Raw genomic sequence first — 13,049 nt, forward strand, 5'->3', positions numbered from 1 at the left:
ACGACTGTCTGTGTGGAGTTTGCATATTCTCCCCATGTCTGCGTGGGTTTCCTCCAGGTGCTCCAGTTTCCTCCCACAGTACAAAAATGTGCAGGTTAGTGCAATTGACCATGCTAAATTTCCCGTTGTGTTCAGGGATGAGCAGGCTAGGCGCATTAATCAGGGGAAGTATAGAGTAGAAAAATGAGACTGAGTGGGATACTCTTCAGAGGGTCTACTCTTCAGAGGGTCAGTATGGACTTGTTGGGTCAAATGGCCTGATTCTGAGAACATACAAAGATAGCTTTATTTTAAAACCCCTTAATCTTGAATTATGAATATAGTTTCAGCACCCATATACATTACATTGAAAATAATTATGCAAACATACACTACTATATTCTGTTTCAGTCTGTTTTACACCTGCCACCAAACATCTCCATTTCTCACTCAAGACTTGACAATACGTTAGCAATCACATTTTTGTGTCCTGCCATTTGTGCAATTTTCAAACTGAAAGGCTGTAGCAAACATTCCATCTAATCAGTCTGGTATTTTTGTCCTTAAATTTATCCACAAACTTCAATGGGTTATAGCTAGTGTATAGATTTGTCTCAGACACATGACTAGTAGCATAAACATTGAAATGTTGTAACGCCAACACCAATCTCAAAGTCTCCTTCTCAACTGTTGATTATTTCTGCTAATGAATGCTCAATTTCCTGGAGAAAGGTCTTTTTGTCTTCTCATCGTCTTCCTGAAAGATCACAGCACTGACACCCACATCACTCACATCGATAGCCACCTTGAATGGTTTTGCGTAATTAGATGTGGCTAATACTGGGGCAGTGGTTAATACAGTTTTCAGGCTGCCTTCTGACAGTCTGCTGTCCACTGAAACGTCTGCCTTTCTTTAGCAATTCAGTGAGTGGAACAGTCACTCTGCTAAAAATTGGTACAAATTTTTGATAAAATTCACTCAGTCCCAGGAACCATGGTATTGCGTTTTTGTCGATGGTATGGGCAACTCCCCAGTTCCCTTTGTTTTTGTATTCTGTGGGCCCATTTGTCCACATCCAATAACATGGCCCAGGAAGGTGACTTGGACTTTGACAAATTCACTTTTAGGCAGGTTTATCACCAAGTCTACCTCCTGAAGTCGATTAAACAATAATGATAAATGTTGCAAATGTTCCTTTCATGTATGACTAAAAGTCACCAGGGTCATCAATATAAAGACACAAATAGGTAAAGTGGAAATGACCTTGTTGGTTAGTCTCTGAAATATGGCTGGCACACTTTTCATACCAAGTGGCATAATTTTAAACTGATACAGTCCATTCGGCATGACAAAAGCCGAAATTGCCTTCGCTCTTTCGAACAAGATACTTGCCAGTATCCTCTGAGGAAGTTCAACTTAGAAATATAACTTGCTTGTCCCACCTTTTCAACACAGTTTTCCAAATGTGGAGTCAGATATCTTTGTGTAAAAAATGAGGTCTGCAGAAGCTGGAGATCACAGCTGCAAATGTGTTGCTGGTCAAAGCACAGCAGGCCAGGCAGCATCTCAGGAATAGAGAATTCGACGTTTCGAGCATAAGCCCTTCATCATTCCTGATGAAGGGCTTATGCTCGAAACGTCAAATTCTCTATTCCTGAGATGCTGCCTGGCCTGCTGTGCTTTGACCAGCAACACATTTGCAGCTCAGATATCTTTGTAACTTATTTGACTTTGCGGTAGTCCACACATACCTGTTCAATATCCTCTTATTTTGGGACCATTGCTCTGGGTGACTCCAGTCACTCTAATCCACTTCAATTATGTCTTGATGCATGCTTTCAATCAGCTTTTGAACCTGTGCCAACTTTAGAGGGTTATGCCGAAAGGATGTTGCTTAATCAGAACAACTTCGCCTAATGGTGGCACAGTTAGGGCAGCACGGTGGCACAGTGGTTAGCACTGCTGCCTCACAGCGCCAGGGACCTGGGTTCAATTCCCGTCTCAGGCGACTGACTGTGTGGAGTTTGCACGTTCTCCCCGTGTCTGCGTGGGTTTCCTCTGGGTGCTCCGGTTTCCTCCCACAGTCCAAAGATGTGCAGGTCAGGTGAATTGGCCAAGCTAAATTGCCCGTAGTGTTAGGTAAGGGGTATGGGTGGGTTGCGCTTCGGTGGGTCGGTGTGGACTTATTGGGCCTGTTTCCACACTGTAAGTAATCTAATCTAAAAAAAACTACATCATGCATAATTAGGTTAGCACTTTCCAGTTTATTTTCAAATATCTCCCCATGTGACAGTAATAACTCTTTCAGGTCATTTAGATTTTCCTCAGGAAGATAAATCAATACTTTATCCCAATTTTTCACAACCTCCTCATTGTCCAATTTAATTTGAGGAATGTCCAATTCAAAATCCTCTAAACTTGATTCTTCATTCTGTGTTGTAATCAAGAACACAATCTCATTTGGTTTTTTTTGAACTGTCTAAATACCTGTTGAGCATATTCGCATTGCACACTCTGTGAGGTTTCTTTCTGTCTAGAGTCCTTATCAAATAGCTCACCTCGCTCAATTTCCTGTTGACTAAATTAAGTCCACTAAACCTTGTTTTGTAAAGGTTCACCTATTACTAAAAGTAACACTAATGTCTTATCTCTGGTAGCAAAATTACAAGTTTTTGATTTCTTGTCTGCTTCCTGTTTCATTGTATGCTGTGATACTTTTAAATACTGCCTAGTCATCTCCCCTGCTCCATTTAATCATTCCTGAAAATTCGACACATAGTTCAGATATGTGGTCTCTGAGTTCTGGCTTAACATATTTCCTTAATCAATTTCGGCAGTCCTCTCACTTCATGTCCAAAAACTAATTCAAGAGGACTGAATTTGGTTGATTAATTTGGTGCATCTCTGATCACAAAATGTACAAATGGAATTCCCTTATCCCAATCATCTGGATAGTCTTGACTATAAGTTCTCAACATAGTCTTTAATATCTTGTGCCACTTTTCTAACACTCCCTGCGACTCTGGATGCTACACAGTACATAGAACATAGAACAATACAGCACAGAACAGGCCCTTCGGCCCATGATGTTGTGCCGAACATTTGTCCTAACTTAAGCACCTATCCATGTACCGCTTAAAAGTCACCAATGATTCTGACTCTGCAACTCCCACAGGCAGTGCATTCCATGCCCCCACCAGTCTCTGGGTAAAGAACCTACCCCTGACATCCCCCCATACCTTCCACCCTTCACCTTAAATTTATATCCCCTTGTAACACTCTGTTGTACCCGGGGAAAAAGTCTCTGATTGTCTACCTATCTATTCCCCTGATCATCTTACAAACCTCTATCAAGTCACCCCTCATCCCTCACCGTTCCAACAAGAAAAGGCCGAGCACTCTCAACCTATCCTCGTACGACCTATTCTCCATTCCAGGCAACATCCTGGTAAATCTCCTCTGCACCCTCTCCAAAGCTTCCACATCTTTCCTAAAGTGAGGCAACCAGAACTGTACACAGTACTCCAAATGTGGCCTTACCAAGGTCCTGTACAGCTGCAACATCACCTCACGACTCTTGAATTCAATCCCTCTGCTAATGAACGCTAATACATCATAGGCCTTCTTACAAGCTCTATCCACCTGAGTGGCAACTTTCAAAGAGCTATGAACATAGACCCCAAGATCCCTCTGCTCCTCCACCTTACTAAGAATCCTACCATTATCCCTGTATTCCGCATTCTTATTTGTCCTTCCAAAATGGACAACCTCACACTTGACAGGGTTGAACTCCATCTGCCATCCTCAGCCCAGCTCTGCATCATACCTAAGTCCCTTTGTAGCCGACAACAGCCCTCCTCACTATCCACAACTCCACCAATCTTTGTATCATCTGCAAATTTACTGACCCACCCTTCGACTCCCTCTTCCAAGTCATTAATAAAAATTACAAACAGCAGAGGACCCAGAACTGATCCCTACGGGACTCCACTTGTAACTGGGCTCCAGGCTGAATATTTACCATATACCACCACTCTCTGACTTCAACCGGTTAGCCAATTCTCTATCCAACTGGCCAAATTTCCCACTATCCCATGCTTCTTGACTTTCCGCATAAGCCTACCATGGGGAACCTTATCAAATGCCTTACTAAAATCCATGTACACTACATCCACTGCTCTACTCTCATCCACATGCTTGGTCACCTTCTCAAAGAATTCAATAAGACTTGTAAGGCAAGACCTACCCCTCACAAATTAGCTGCTCAACTTTTGTAGATTCTATCCATGTGGTGTGTTCAAAAGGTCCACAACACACTGCAGTACACCAGAACTGCAAAAAGAGGAAGAAGAACACCTATACAATGTATTTACCAAAAACGGATACCCACGCAATTTCATCAACAGATGCCTAAGGGAAAGACAACAGAACGAGGACATGCCCCAACCCAAAGGACTAGCCACACTACATACATCAAGAGCATTTCCAAACTGACAGCCAGACTACTGCGACCACTAGGAATCATAACAGCACACAAACGAACAGCCACTCTCAGGCAACAACTCACCAGAATGAAGGACCCAATACCCAGCATGAGCAAAACCAACGTAGTGGACAAAATCCCATGCAAGGACTGCACAAAACACTACATAGGATAAAGAGGAAGACAGCTAATGATCCGCATCCATGAACACCAACTAGCCACGAAACGACACGACCTGCTATCCTTAGTAGCCACACACGCAGATGACAAGCAACATGAGTTCGACTGGGACAACACTACTATTATAGGACAAGCCAAACAGAGAACAGCCAGGGAATTCCTAGAGGCATGGCACTCATCCACAGATTCAATCAATAAGCACATCGACCTGGACCCAATATACCGACAACTGCAACGGACAGCTGGAACTGACAACCGGAAGCGGCAGAGACAAAACACTATAAATGCCGGAGCAAACATCACAGAAGCGCTTCACAGGAGGCTCCCAAGCACTGAGGATGTCACCTAGACAGGGGATGAAATGTCTGCAACATAAATTCTCAGCTCGGCAAACAGAACCATAATAACTTCTCTATAATCAAGCCAAATTTGTATCTAATTAGCCATTTCTCCCTGGATCCCATGTTATCGAACCTTACTAACCAGTCAGGAGAAGTATTACTTGCAGCAGAATTCTTAGTCCCTGGCCGGACCTTGTAGTCACTGTATTTGGCTACGATTTTGGGGGTCAGTTGCTCCTTGATGACTTGAATGGATGTGACTTCCCACACAAACCCCTTCTCCACCTTTTTATTCTCCTCTTCCAGCATTTTTTCCTCCTCTTGTTTAATTCTCCCCTCCTCTATGGTTTGAATTAGTCTGAACTAATGGGAGCACAAATCAAAAACCATTTGCCATACCACCACATGTGGGCATCAGTATCACATAGTAGTACAAATCATTTTTAAAAAAAGCTTTCAAAATTACAGCAAATTTCGCATGTTGCCTGTCATTTCAGGTCTGAGAGCATTATAGAAACAATACCCCTAATATTATAAAAGTTTGCCATCAAAATTCATTGGCAAGTACTTCAACAACTACTCAAAATGGAGTTTGGCTTGGAACTTGCTTTTCAGAATAGAAGTACGAAATAGGACTGAATGTTGAGAAATGGCTATAAATTGAAGCAAGTTCAAAGCATAGCAGTTACCGGGTAATCAAGCCACAAAATCTTGAAGTTAATTACTCCAAAAGAGATTTATACATCCACAAGGCTTTCCTTAATGGTGTCATAAAAACATTAAGAAAACTCAAACCATTTAGACTAACATCTAATGGGACATAAAGATGTCACACCTTTCCATTTGTGTGGCTAAAAACCCCTCAAGAAACCTTAATGGATATTAAGCTAGAAATGAAACACAAAGCCTGCCTTTCTCTAAGCAGCGCCATGCCTGAGTGGTTCACTGAAATTTACAGGTTTTCACATTTATCAAAAGTAATTGAAAAGTGAAGTGGTGAACCCCTCTAGCACCAGTATAACTCAGATTGTTCCAAGGTATGGAGATTACCTTTTGAAATTAAGGTATAAAAATAGAGGCCCTTTCATCTTTCTCCGTACAACCTAATAATGTTTCTCTTCACATTTCATGGACGTAATAATTCTTAGACTGTCTTATCTCTGTAGTTAATTAGTTTGGAGGCAATGTATTTTGCTTAATCTTGTAAAAAATGTATACATGGCAAATGTAATGAAATTAATTTTACATATACAAGATATCCTTAAGCAGAGAAGGAAACAATTACAAGGCTATATCAGCCAAAGAAAAATGTTTCACTAATGATGTGAACGAGAACTGAGTGTGAAATGAGAGTGAGACCTGAAGTATGGTCACTCATGGCTTACATTGATTCAGCAAGGCCCAAGGAAAAGATTACAGCTAAACAGGAGGTTTTCAACTCAATACTCAAAGAGCAAAGCACCAGCAGTCAAGATGTGAAAAAACGTCAGAGAATTTGCTTAAAAAAGATGAATGTCCAGCTTGAGTTTGTGTTCTAACATTAAATAACTGTTGGAAAGTCAGTCACTTATTTCAAGTCTCCTGATTTTTATTGCCATTCATTTTGATTACTTGCTCAGAGTTTCTCTCGTAAGAGATTTAGTCAAAAAATCAGCCTAACCCCATCAGCAAGAACTGTAAATGCACTGAGAGATGTAATGTGTGGAGTACTGAGGTATCAGCAGAATGTTTAATGTCAAAGATGCATAATGATGTAATGATTCAGATGTCAATGTCACATGATTATGAAGTGAGGATAGTATGTGTGTAAAGAATGGTAAATAAGGAGTTTTTATGGAAAGCACTTTGGACGCAAGAAGCAGTATTGGAAGACTAATTTCAGTTGTACACATGATAAACCATAAGGGGAGAAAAATATTTTCTGTACTCACCCATCAGCCACCCATCAAGAAAGACCCTGGTCCCATGACAGCATTCAACAGGTTTTCAAATTAATCCAGAACATTTCATTGACATATTTTTAACAAAAGAGGATCACCAAATCGACAGCGAGTTGATCACACCAAATTTGTTCTCAAATTATTTTTTAAAAATAATTTAAGTAAGATGATACACTCAGGGAAATTTAAAGCAAATTAGTAGAGAGTGCTTATTGATTGTGGAGGTAATGAATGAAATGGTAGCCATGCATTCTAATGTTTCAGAATCATTCAAATATGAACCAAAGCTGGGGCATACAATTTTTGGAACCCTGGTTGACAATTTAACATATCCTGGAATTTAATGCATGACAGAGTTTTACAGATCTATAAGAAGGGAGACATGAGTTGTCCAGCCTCTGAAATATAGTTACCCTTTCAAGCTTGTTGCATTATTCCATCAGACTATAGTGAATAGCTACCTCAATTCTAATTACTTGGAAGAGGGAATTGGATTTGAGGGAACAAAAGCTGAGTGGCCAAATATAAACCTGAAGTAACCATGAAAGAAGAAATAGGTCAGAAACTACTGGGGGAGAGATGGACCAAGTCAACAGTAAATGGAGAACTAAGGAGAAACAGAACAGATTTGACAAGGGAAGGGAAAATCTAAAACACCTTAATCACTGTTTTGATCATGAAGAAATCTGTGAAGTCTTTTCACTTGTTAATATAAGCAAGAATGGAGAGACAAGAAAGAAAGAATTAAAGATGTATGTGGGTATTTCTGTCGTCCTAAATGATTCTAAATTAATATGTCATTTGGCAAAAAAAGAGCAAGGCCAGGTGAAGATTTATGTGGTTGAATCGATCTGGATGGCCGAGTCAAGTGTGCAGCAAGTGCAATAAACTTGCAACACCTGGAACTTCAGTTCTGTTAAGTTACATCATAGAGTTCAAAAACCACATTTTCAGTTGTTTAATCATCAACTGAGTAGAAATACATGCAATATCTTCACTGTAGTCTCAAGGTAATTTACAGAGCTAAGCTGTCTAAAACCCTGTGGAAGCAAAGATTGTCAATGTTTCACAGAAATTTTGCAAGGTCACATTTTAGAATAAGTACACACAATAAAGGTATCAATATTTAGCTCAGTCTAAAAATTTCCACCACCAAATTTGATTTTACGAAAAAGGGCTGGAAGTTCCATTTAAATTGTGGTGTTTTACTTTGGTAGAATTAACTGAAATCAAAGCAAAAGATCAGATAATTTTCAGTACAAATCACTCTGAATGCAATCAAATTCTCATAATTTTCTTTATTCATTCACAGCATGAGGATGTCACTGTCTAGGCCAGCATTCATTACCTATTCCTAATATTTTGCTGTGTTAAAATAAAAACAATTCAAATAAGACTCCATCAATGAATTAGGCTATGGTCCTGAAACTAGAGCAAACTTACCACTATTGGAAGCCTCAGCTTATTGCTCCAATTTGTTGAACTTTGAGAAGGTTCTGAAAATTAAACTGACATTTTACAGTGCAAGCAAGGCACATTTTTAATTGTGATGTAAGGCATCTAACCTTCAAAATATCTTTTCCTTAACAGTTTGGATTTCAAGCCAGTGTTGGCATATGGGTGTTGGTCTATTTTGGTCTAAAATTAACTGGGCCAGCCCACAACTTTAATCCAGTTAGTGCACCTTGGAGTGTTAATGGATGTGTGTTTATACTGTCAGGTTTACGACTCGAAAGAGAAAACATCAAACAATTAGGTTCAGTAGAGTCTAGGATGAGCAAGTCTGAAAATAAAACAACACTTTGAAAGATTTTGGAAAGTCCAAGGGAGGCTTCACTAAAGTTCGAAGCAAACATAATCTCATCTAGAGAAAGAACATTCATGAGAGGAGTTTAAGGAAATTGTTGACCTCAATGAAAGAGTGTAGTTTACAAAACCTCCAGATCAGGAGTGTTTGGTTAGAAGCTGAGAAAATCTATTATCTCAGCTGAGAAAATCTACTATCTCAGCTGTGTGAGTATTCAAGCGAAAATACCTCACATGGGATTGGAATTGTGAAGAAGCAGTTAAATCAAACTGATTAATTTGACAAGAAACGAAATTTTGCTGGTTTTTGAGCAACTGCAAAATGATGGTATTGTGGACTAGATGGAATTTTGTTTTGCCATGTGTTTTGAAATATTTCAAACTATGTAGAGAACTTGGTCTGTTTTATTTTTAATTTTATTTCTTTCATGTATTAACTTTGTCCTTATTGTCAAAGCTAAATCTGCAGCCTCACATGTCTATAAAAGGCCATCACATTAAATTAGAATAAAAATGATCTGTCAGGCCAGATTTTATTCTGGTTGTGTCGTGTCCTGCAGTAATTTCAGCTGGGCACATGACACACAACCCTTTCCTCGATTTTTACTAAGGTTTTATTACCATATCCAAATTAGTTATTTTCAGGCATTTTAAATCATAATTCTTAATGATGCTACATTCACACTGGATTATATTTTCCACTTGTAAAGTATATCATGCTTCATTGGTGCATGCAATGATCTCACGTAGCGACATTCTCTGTAATGCATAGGCCTGTAATTGTGTTTTTATCACTACCAAAAAAAAATGTGGCAGCCATCACCACAAAACAAGATCCAGATGAGAATAAATCTTATTCAAAGCCCAAGTCCACAGGAATACCATATGTTCTGGCTGAGCAAACTTGTGGAACAACCTCCACAAGCAGAAAACTTTGAAACCCAATTGGCACAAGAGGTTAAGAAAGGATTTTGGAGCAAAGCATTTCCTTTGAGAAATGAAACAGGATGAAGGACTGTCTCCAGGTTCCAAAAGTGATCACAGATAAAGAGATACCCATTGCAATTTTGACTAAGCTCCTCCTTTGATCAATATAGGGATAGGTCCATGATAGAATTAAGATAGTCAAGCAAACTCCCTAAGCATAAGGGTCAAACAGAGGCTTCAGAGCAGCATCCAGCTTCAGGTCTTCCATAACAAAGTGCTGTCTTAGCCATGTTTTTAAGAACAAATACAAAATTGAGAAAGCGGGCAGGGCACCACCATGTCACAAGAGCCCATCTATTTACCGCACTTTCTCTGAGGCAGGGTGTGTCTCTAGGCTCACTATAAGCATTGGCAGTGTGTTTCCAGGCACTTCAACCCATGCCAACTGCACTTGGGAAAACTCTAAAACAAATTAAATGCAAATTCGAAACAGTAGGCATGTCATCAATGGTGCAAGAATCCTTCTTTTAATTATACTTCATCTCAGGCAGGCAATGAGAGTCTATAGGTCAAGCAGGAAAACTGCCTTCAGGCAGTTCAGTTCTGCAGACTCATTCAAGAAATAGATGTGCTTGAAAAAATCCTAGTCGACCTCTTATATTTACCAAGGCCGAGGGACACAGACTGGTCTGTGACTTGGAGGGCAACATACAGGTAGTGGCATTCACATGCAATGAGTCTCAAAACAGAAATAGCTGGAAAATCTCAGCAGGTCTGGCAGCATTTGTGGGAGAAAGCAGAGTTAAAATTTGACCCTTTGTCAGAGCTCTTAATGTGTCTGATTGCCTGCTCAACTCATGGGGATTGGCTTCGATGCCATGCCCTGCATTGGCTGATCTTTGCAATGTTAGATGTTTACCCTACATTGAAGAGAGCTCCCTTTAATGTGAACTTCTTGTGCTGTGTGTATATAGTGCTGTGAGACAGAAGTGGGTACTGCAATGCTCGAGATTAGAGTCAAGATTAGAGTAGTGCTGGGAAAGCACAGCAGGTCAGGTAGCATCCGAGGAGCAGGAAAACTGATGTTTCAGGCAAAAGCCTTTCATCAGGAATATAATGCAGTGAGTCTGTCTGGCAGTTGTCTGCTGTAGGTGTGTAAACTGCATACATTGAAATCTATTTGTTTACTGTAACATCTGCTTCATGTATTGCAATGTGTTTTACTTTGTTAAGTAAAGTAACATACAGGTAATCATCCCTGAGAGTATTATCAATAATATAACAGGGGGACATAAAAACAGTCAAAAACAATGGTCAGCCTCATTATTCTTACATCCCTTCTTCCTCTGTTGTCAACTTTACGGGACCCCAAAAATTCAGTCCGCGCCATTTGAGCTTGGTGTAAATGGTCAAAATTATAGTCATTTCAATCACTTTTGATCTCTTCAACAATAATATTTTTAAAAAATGTATTTTTAATTCAAGGGTGTAGGCATCACTGTTCAAGCCACTTATTGCCCATACACACTTCAAGAAGGTAGTCGTGAGCTTTTTTGCTTGTAGCTTGTAGGGAATGAGTACACCCACAATGCTCTCAGAAAGTGGGCAGCACGGAGGCACAGTGGTCAGCACTGCTGCCTCATGACGCCAGAGACCCGGGTTCAATTCCCAGCTCTGGCAACTGTCTGTGTGGAGCTTGCACATTCTCCCCAGGTCTGCATGGGTTTCCTCCGGGTGCTCCGGTTTCCTCCCATAGTCCGAAAATGGAACTGTGGAGAGGTCCAGGAAGGGGAGGGAGGTGTCAGAGATGGTCCAGGTAAATTTAAGGTCAGGGTGGGATGTGTTGGTGAAGTTGATGAATTGCTTAACCTCCTCATGGGGGCACGAGATGGCGCCAATGCAGTCATCAATGTAGTGGGGGAAGAGGTGGGGAGTGGTGCCAGTGTAATTACGGAAGATCGCCAGTTCTATGTAGCCAACAAAGAGACACACATAGCTGGGGCCCATACGTGTGCTCAACACTGTTCCCTCCGTGACTACCTGGTCAGGTCCACGCCCCCCGACAATTCACCCTCCCATCCTGGCACCTTACCCTGCCACCGCAGGAACTGCAAAATCTGCACGCACACCTCCTCCCTCACCTCCACCCAAGGCCCTAAAGGAGCCTTCTACATCCATCAAGGTTTTACCTGCACATCCACTAATATCAGTTATTGTATCCGTTGCTCCCGATGCGGTCTCCTCTACATTGGGGAGACTGGACGCCTCCTAGCAGAGCGCTTTAGGGAACATCTCTGGGACACCCACACCAATCAACCACACCGCCCTGTGGCCCAACACTTCAACTCCCCCTCCCAATCTGCCGAGGACATGGAGGTCCTGGGCCTCCTTCCCTGCCGCTCCCTCACCACCAGATGCCTGGAGAAAGAACACCTCATCTTCCGCCTTGGAACACTTCAACCCCAGGGCATCAATATGGACTTCAACAGTTTTCTCATTTCCCTTTCTCCCACCTCACCCTAGTTCCAAACTTCCAGCTCAGCACTGTCCCCATAACTTGTCCTACCTGCCTATCTTCTTTTCGAGGTAAAAACAATGACTGCAGATGCTGGAAACCAGATTCTGGATTAGTGGTGCTGGAAGAGCACAGCAGTTCAGGCAGCATCCAAAGTGCAGTGAAATCGACATTTCGGGCAAAAGCCCTTCATCAGATATAAAGGCACCAAGCCCACCTATCCACTTCACCCTCCCCCCCCCGCCCGACCTATCACCTTCATCCCCTCCCCCACTCACCTATTGTACTCTATGCTACTTTCTCCCCAACCCCACTCTCCTCTAGCTTATCTCTCCACGCTCCAGGCTCTCTGCCTTTATTCCTGATGAAGGGCTTTTGCCCAAAATTTCGATTTCGCTGCTCCTCAGATGCTGCCTGAACTGCCTTGCTCTTCCAGCACCACTAATCCAGAATCTGATTTCCAGCATCTGCAGTCATTGTTTTTACCTAGTCAATATTTATGCAGCTGATTCAGTTCAGTTTCTGTTCAAGGATATTACCGAATAGGTATATTTAGGGAATCCCTGGTAGTAAATTGTACAAAATATAATCCTTTATCTAAATCTTACAGTATCTGTGATGATATGCCTTATCACCACAGATTTTGAGAGTCTGCTGGTAGACAACATGGTGTCCTTCTTCGTCTGTATGTACAGATACTAGTGAAAGTGGATCATGCTAGTTTTCTGCCTGTCTATCTGATGTAGACATTCGACTGGGACAACACATCCATCCTAGGACAGGCTAAACACAGACATGCATGGGAATTCCTAGAGGCCTGGCATTCAAACAAGAACTCCATCAGTAAACACATCAATTTGGACCCCATTTACCAACC

This window comes from Hemiscyllium ocellatum, chromosome 7 (genome assembly GCF_020745735.1).
Source record: "Hemiscyllium ocellatum isolate sHemOce1 chromosome 7, sHemOce1.pat.X.cur, whole genome shotgun sequence".
Lineage (NCBI taxonomy): Eukaryota > Metazoa > Chordata > Chondrichthyes > Orectolobiformes > Hemiscylliidae > Hemiscyllium > Hemiscyllium ocellatum.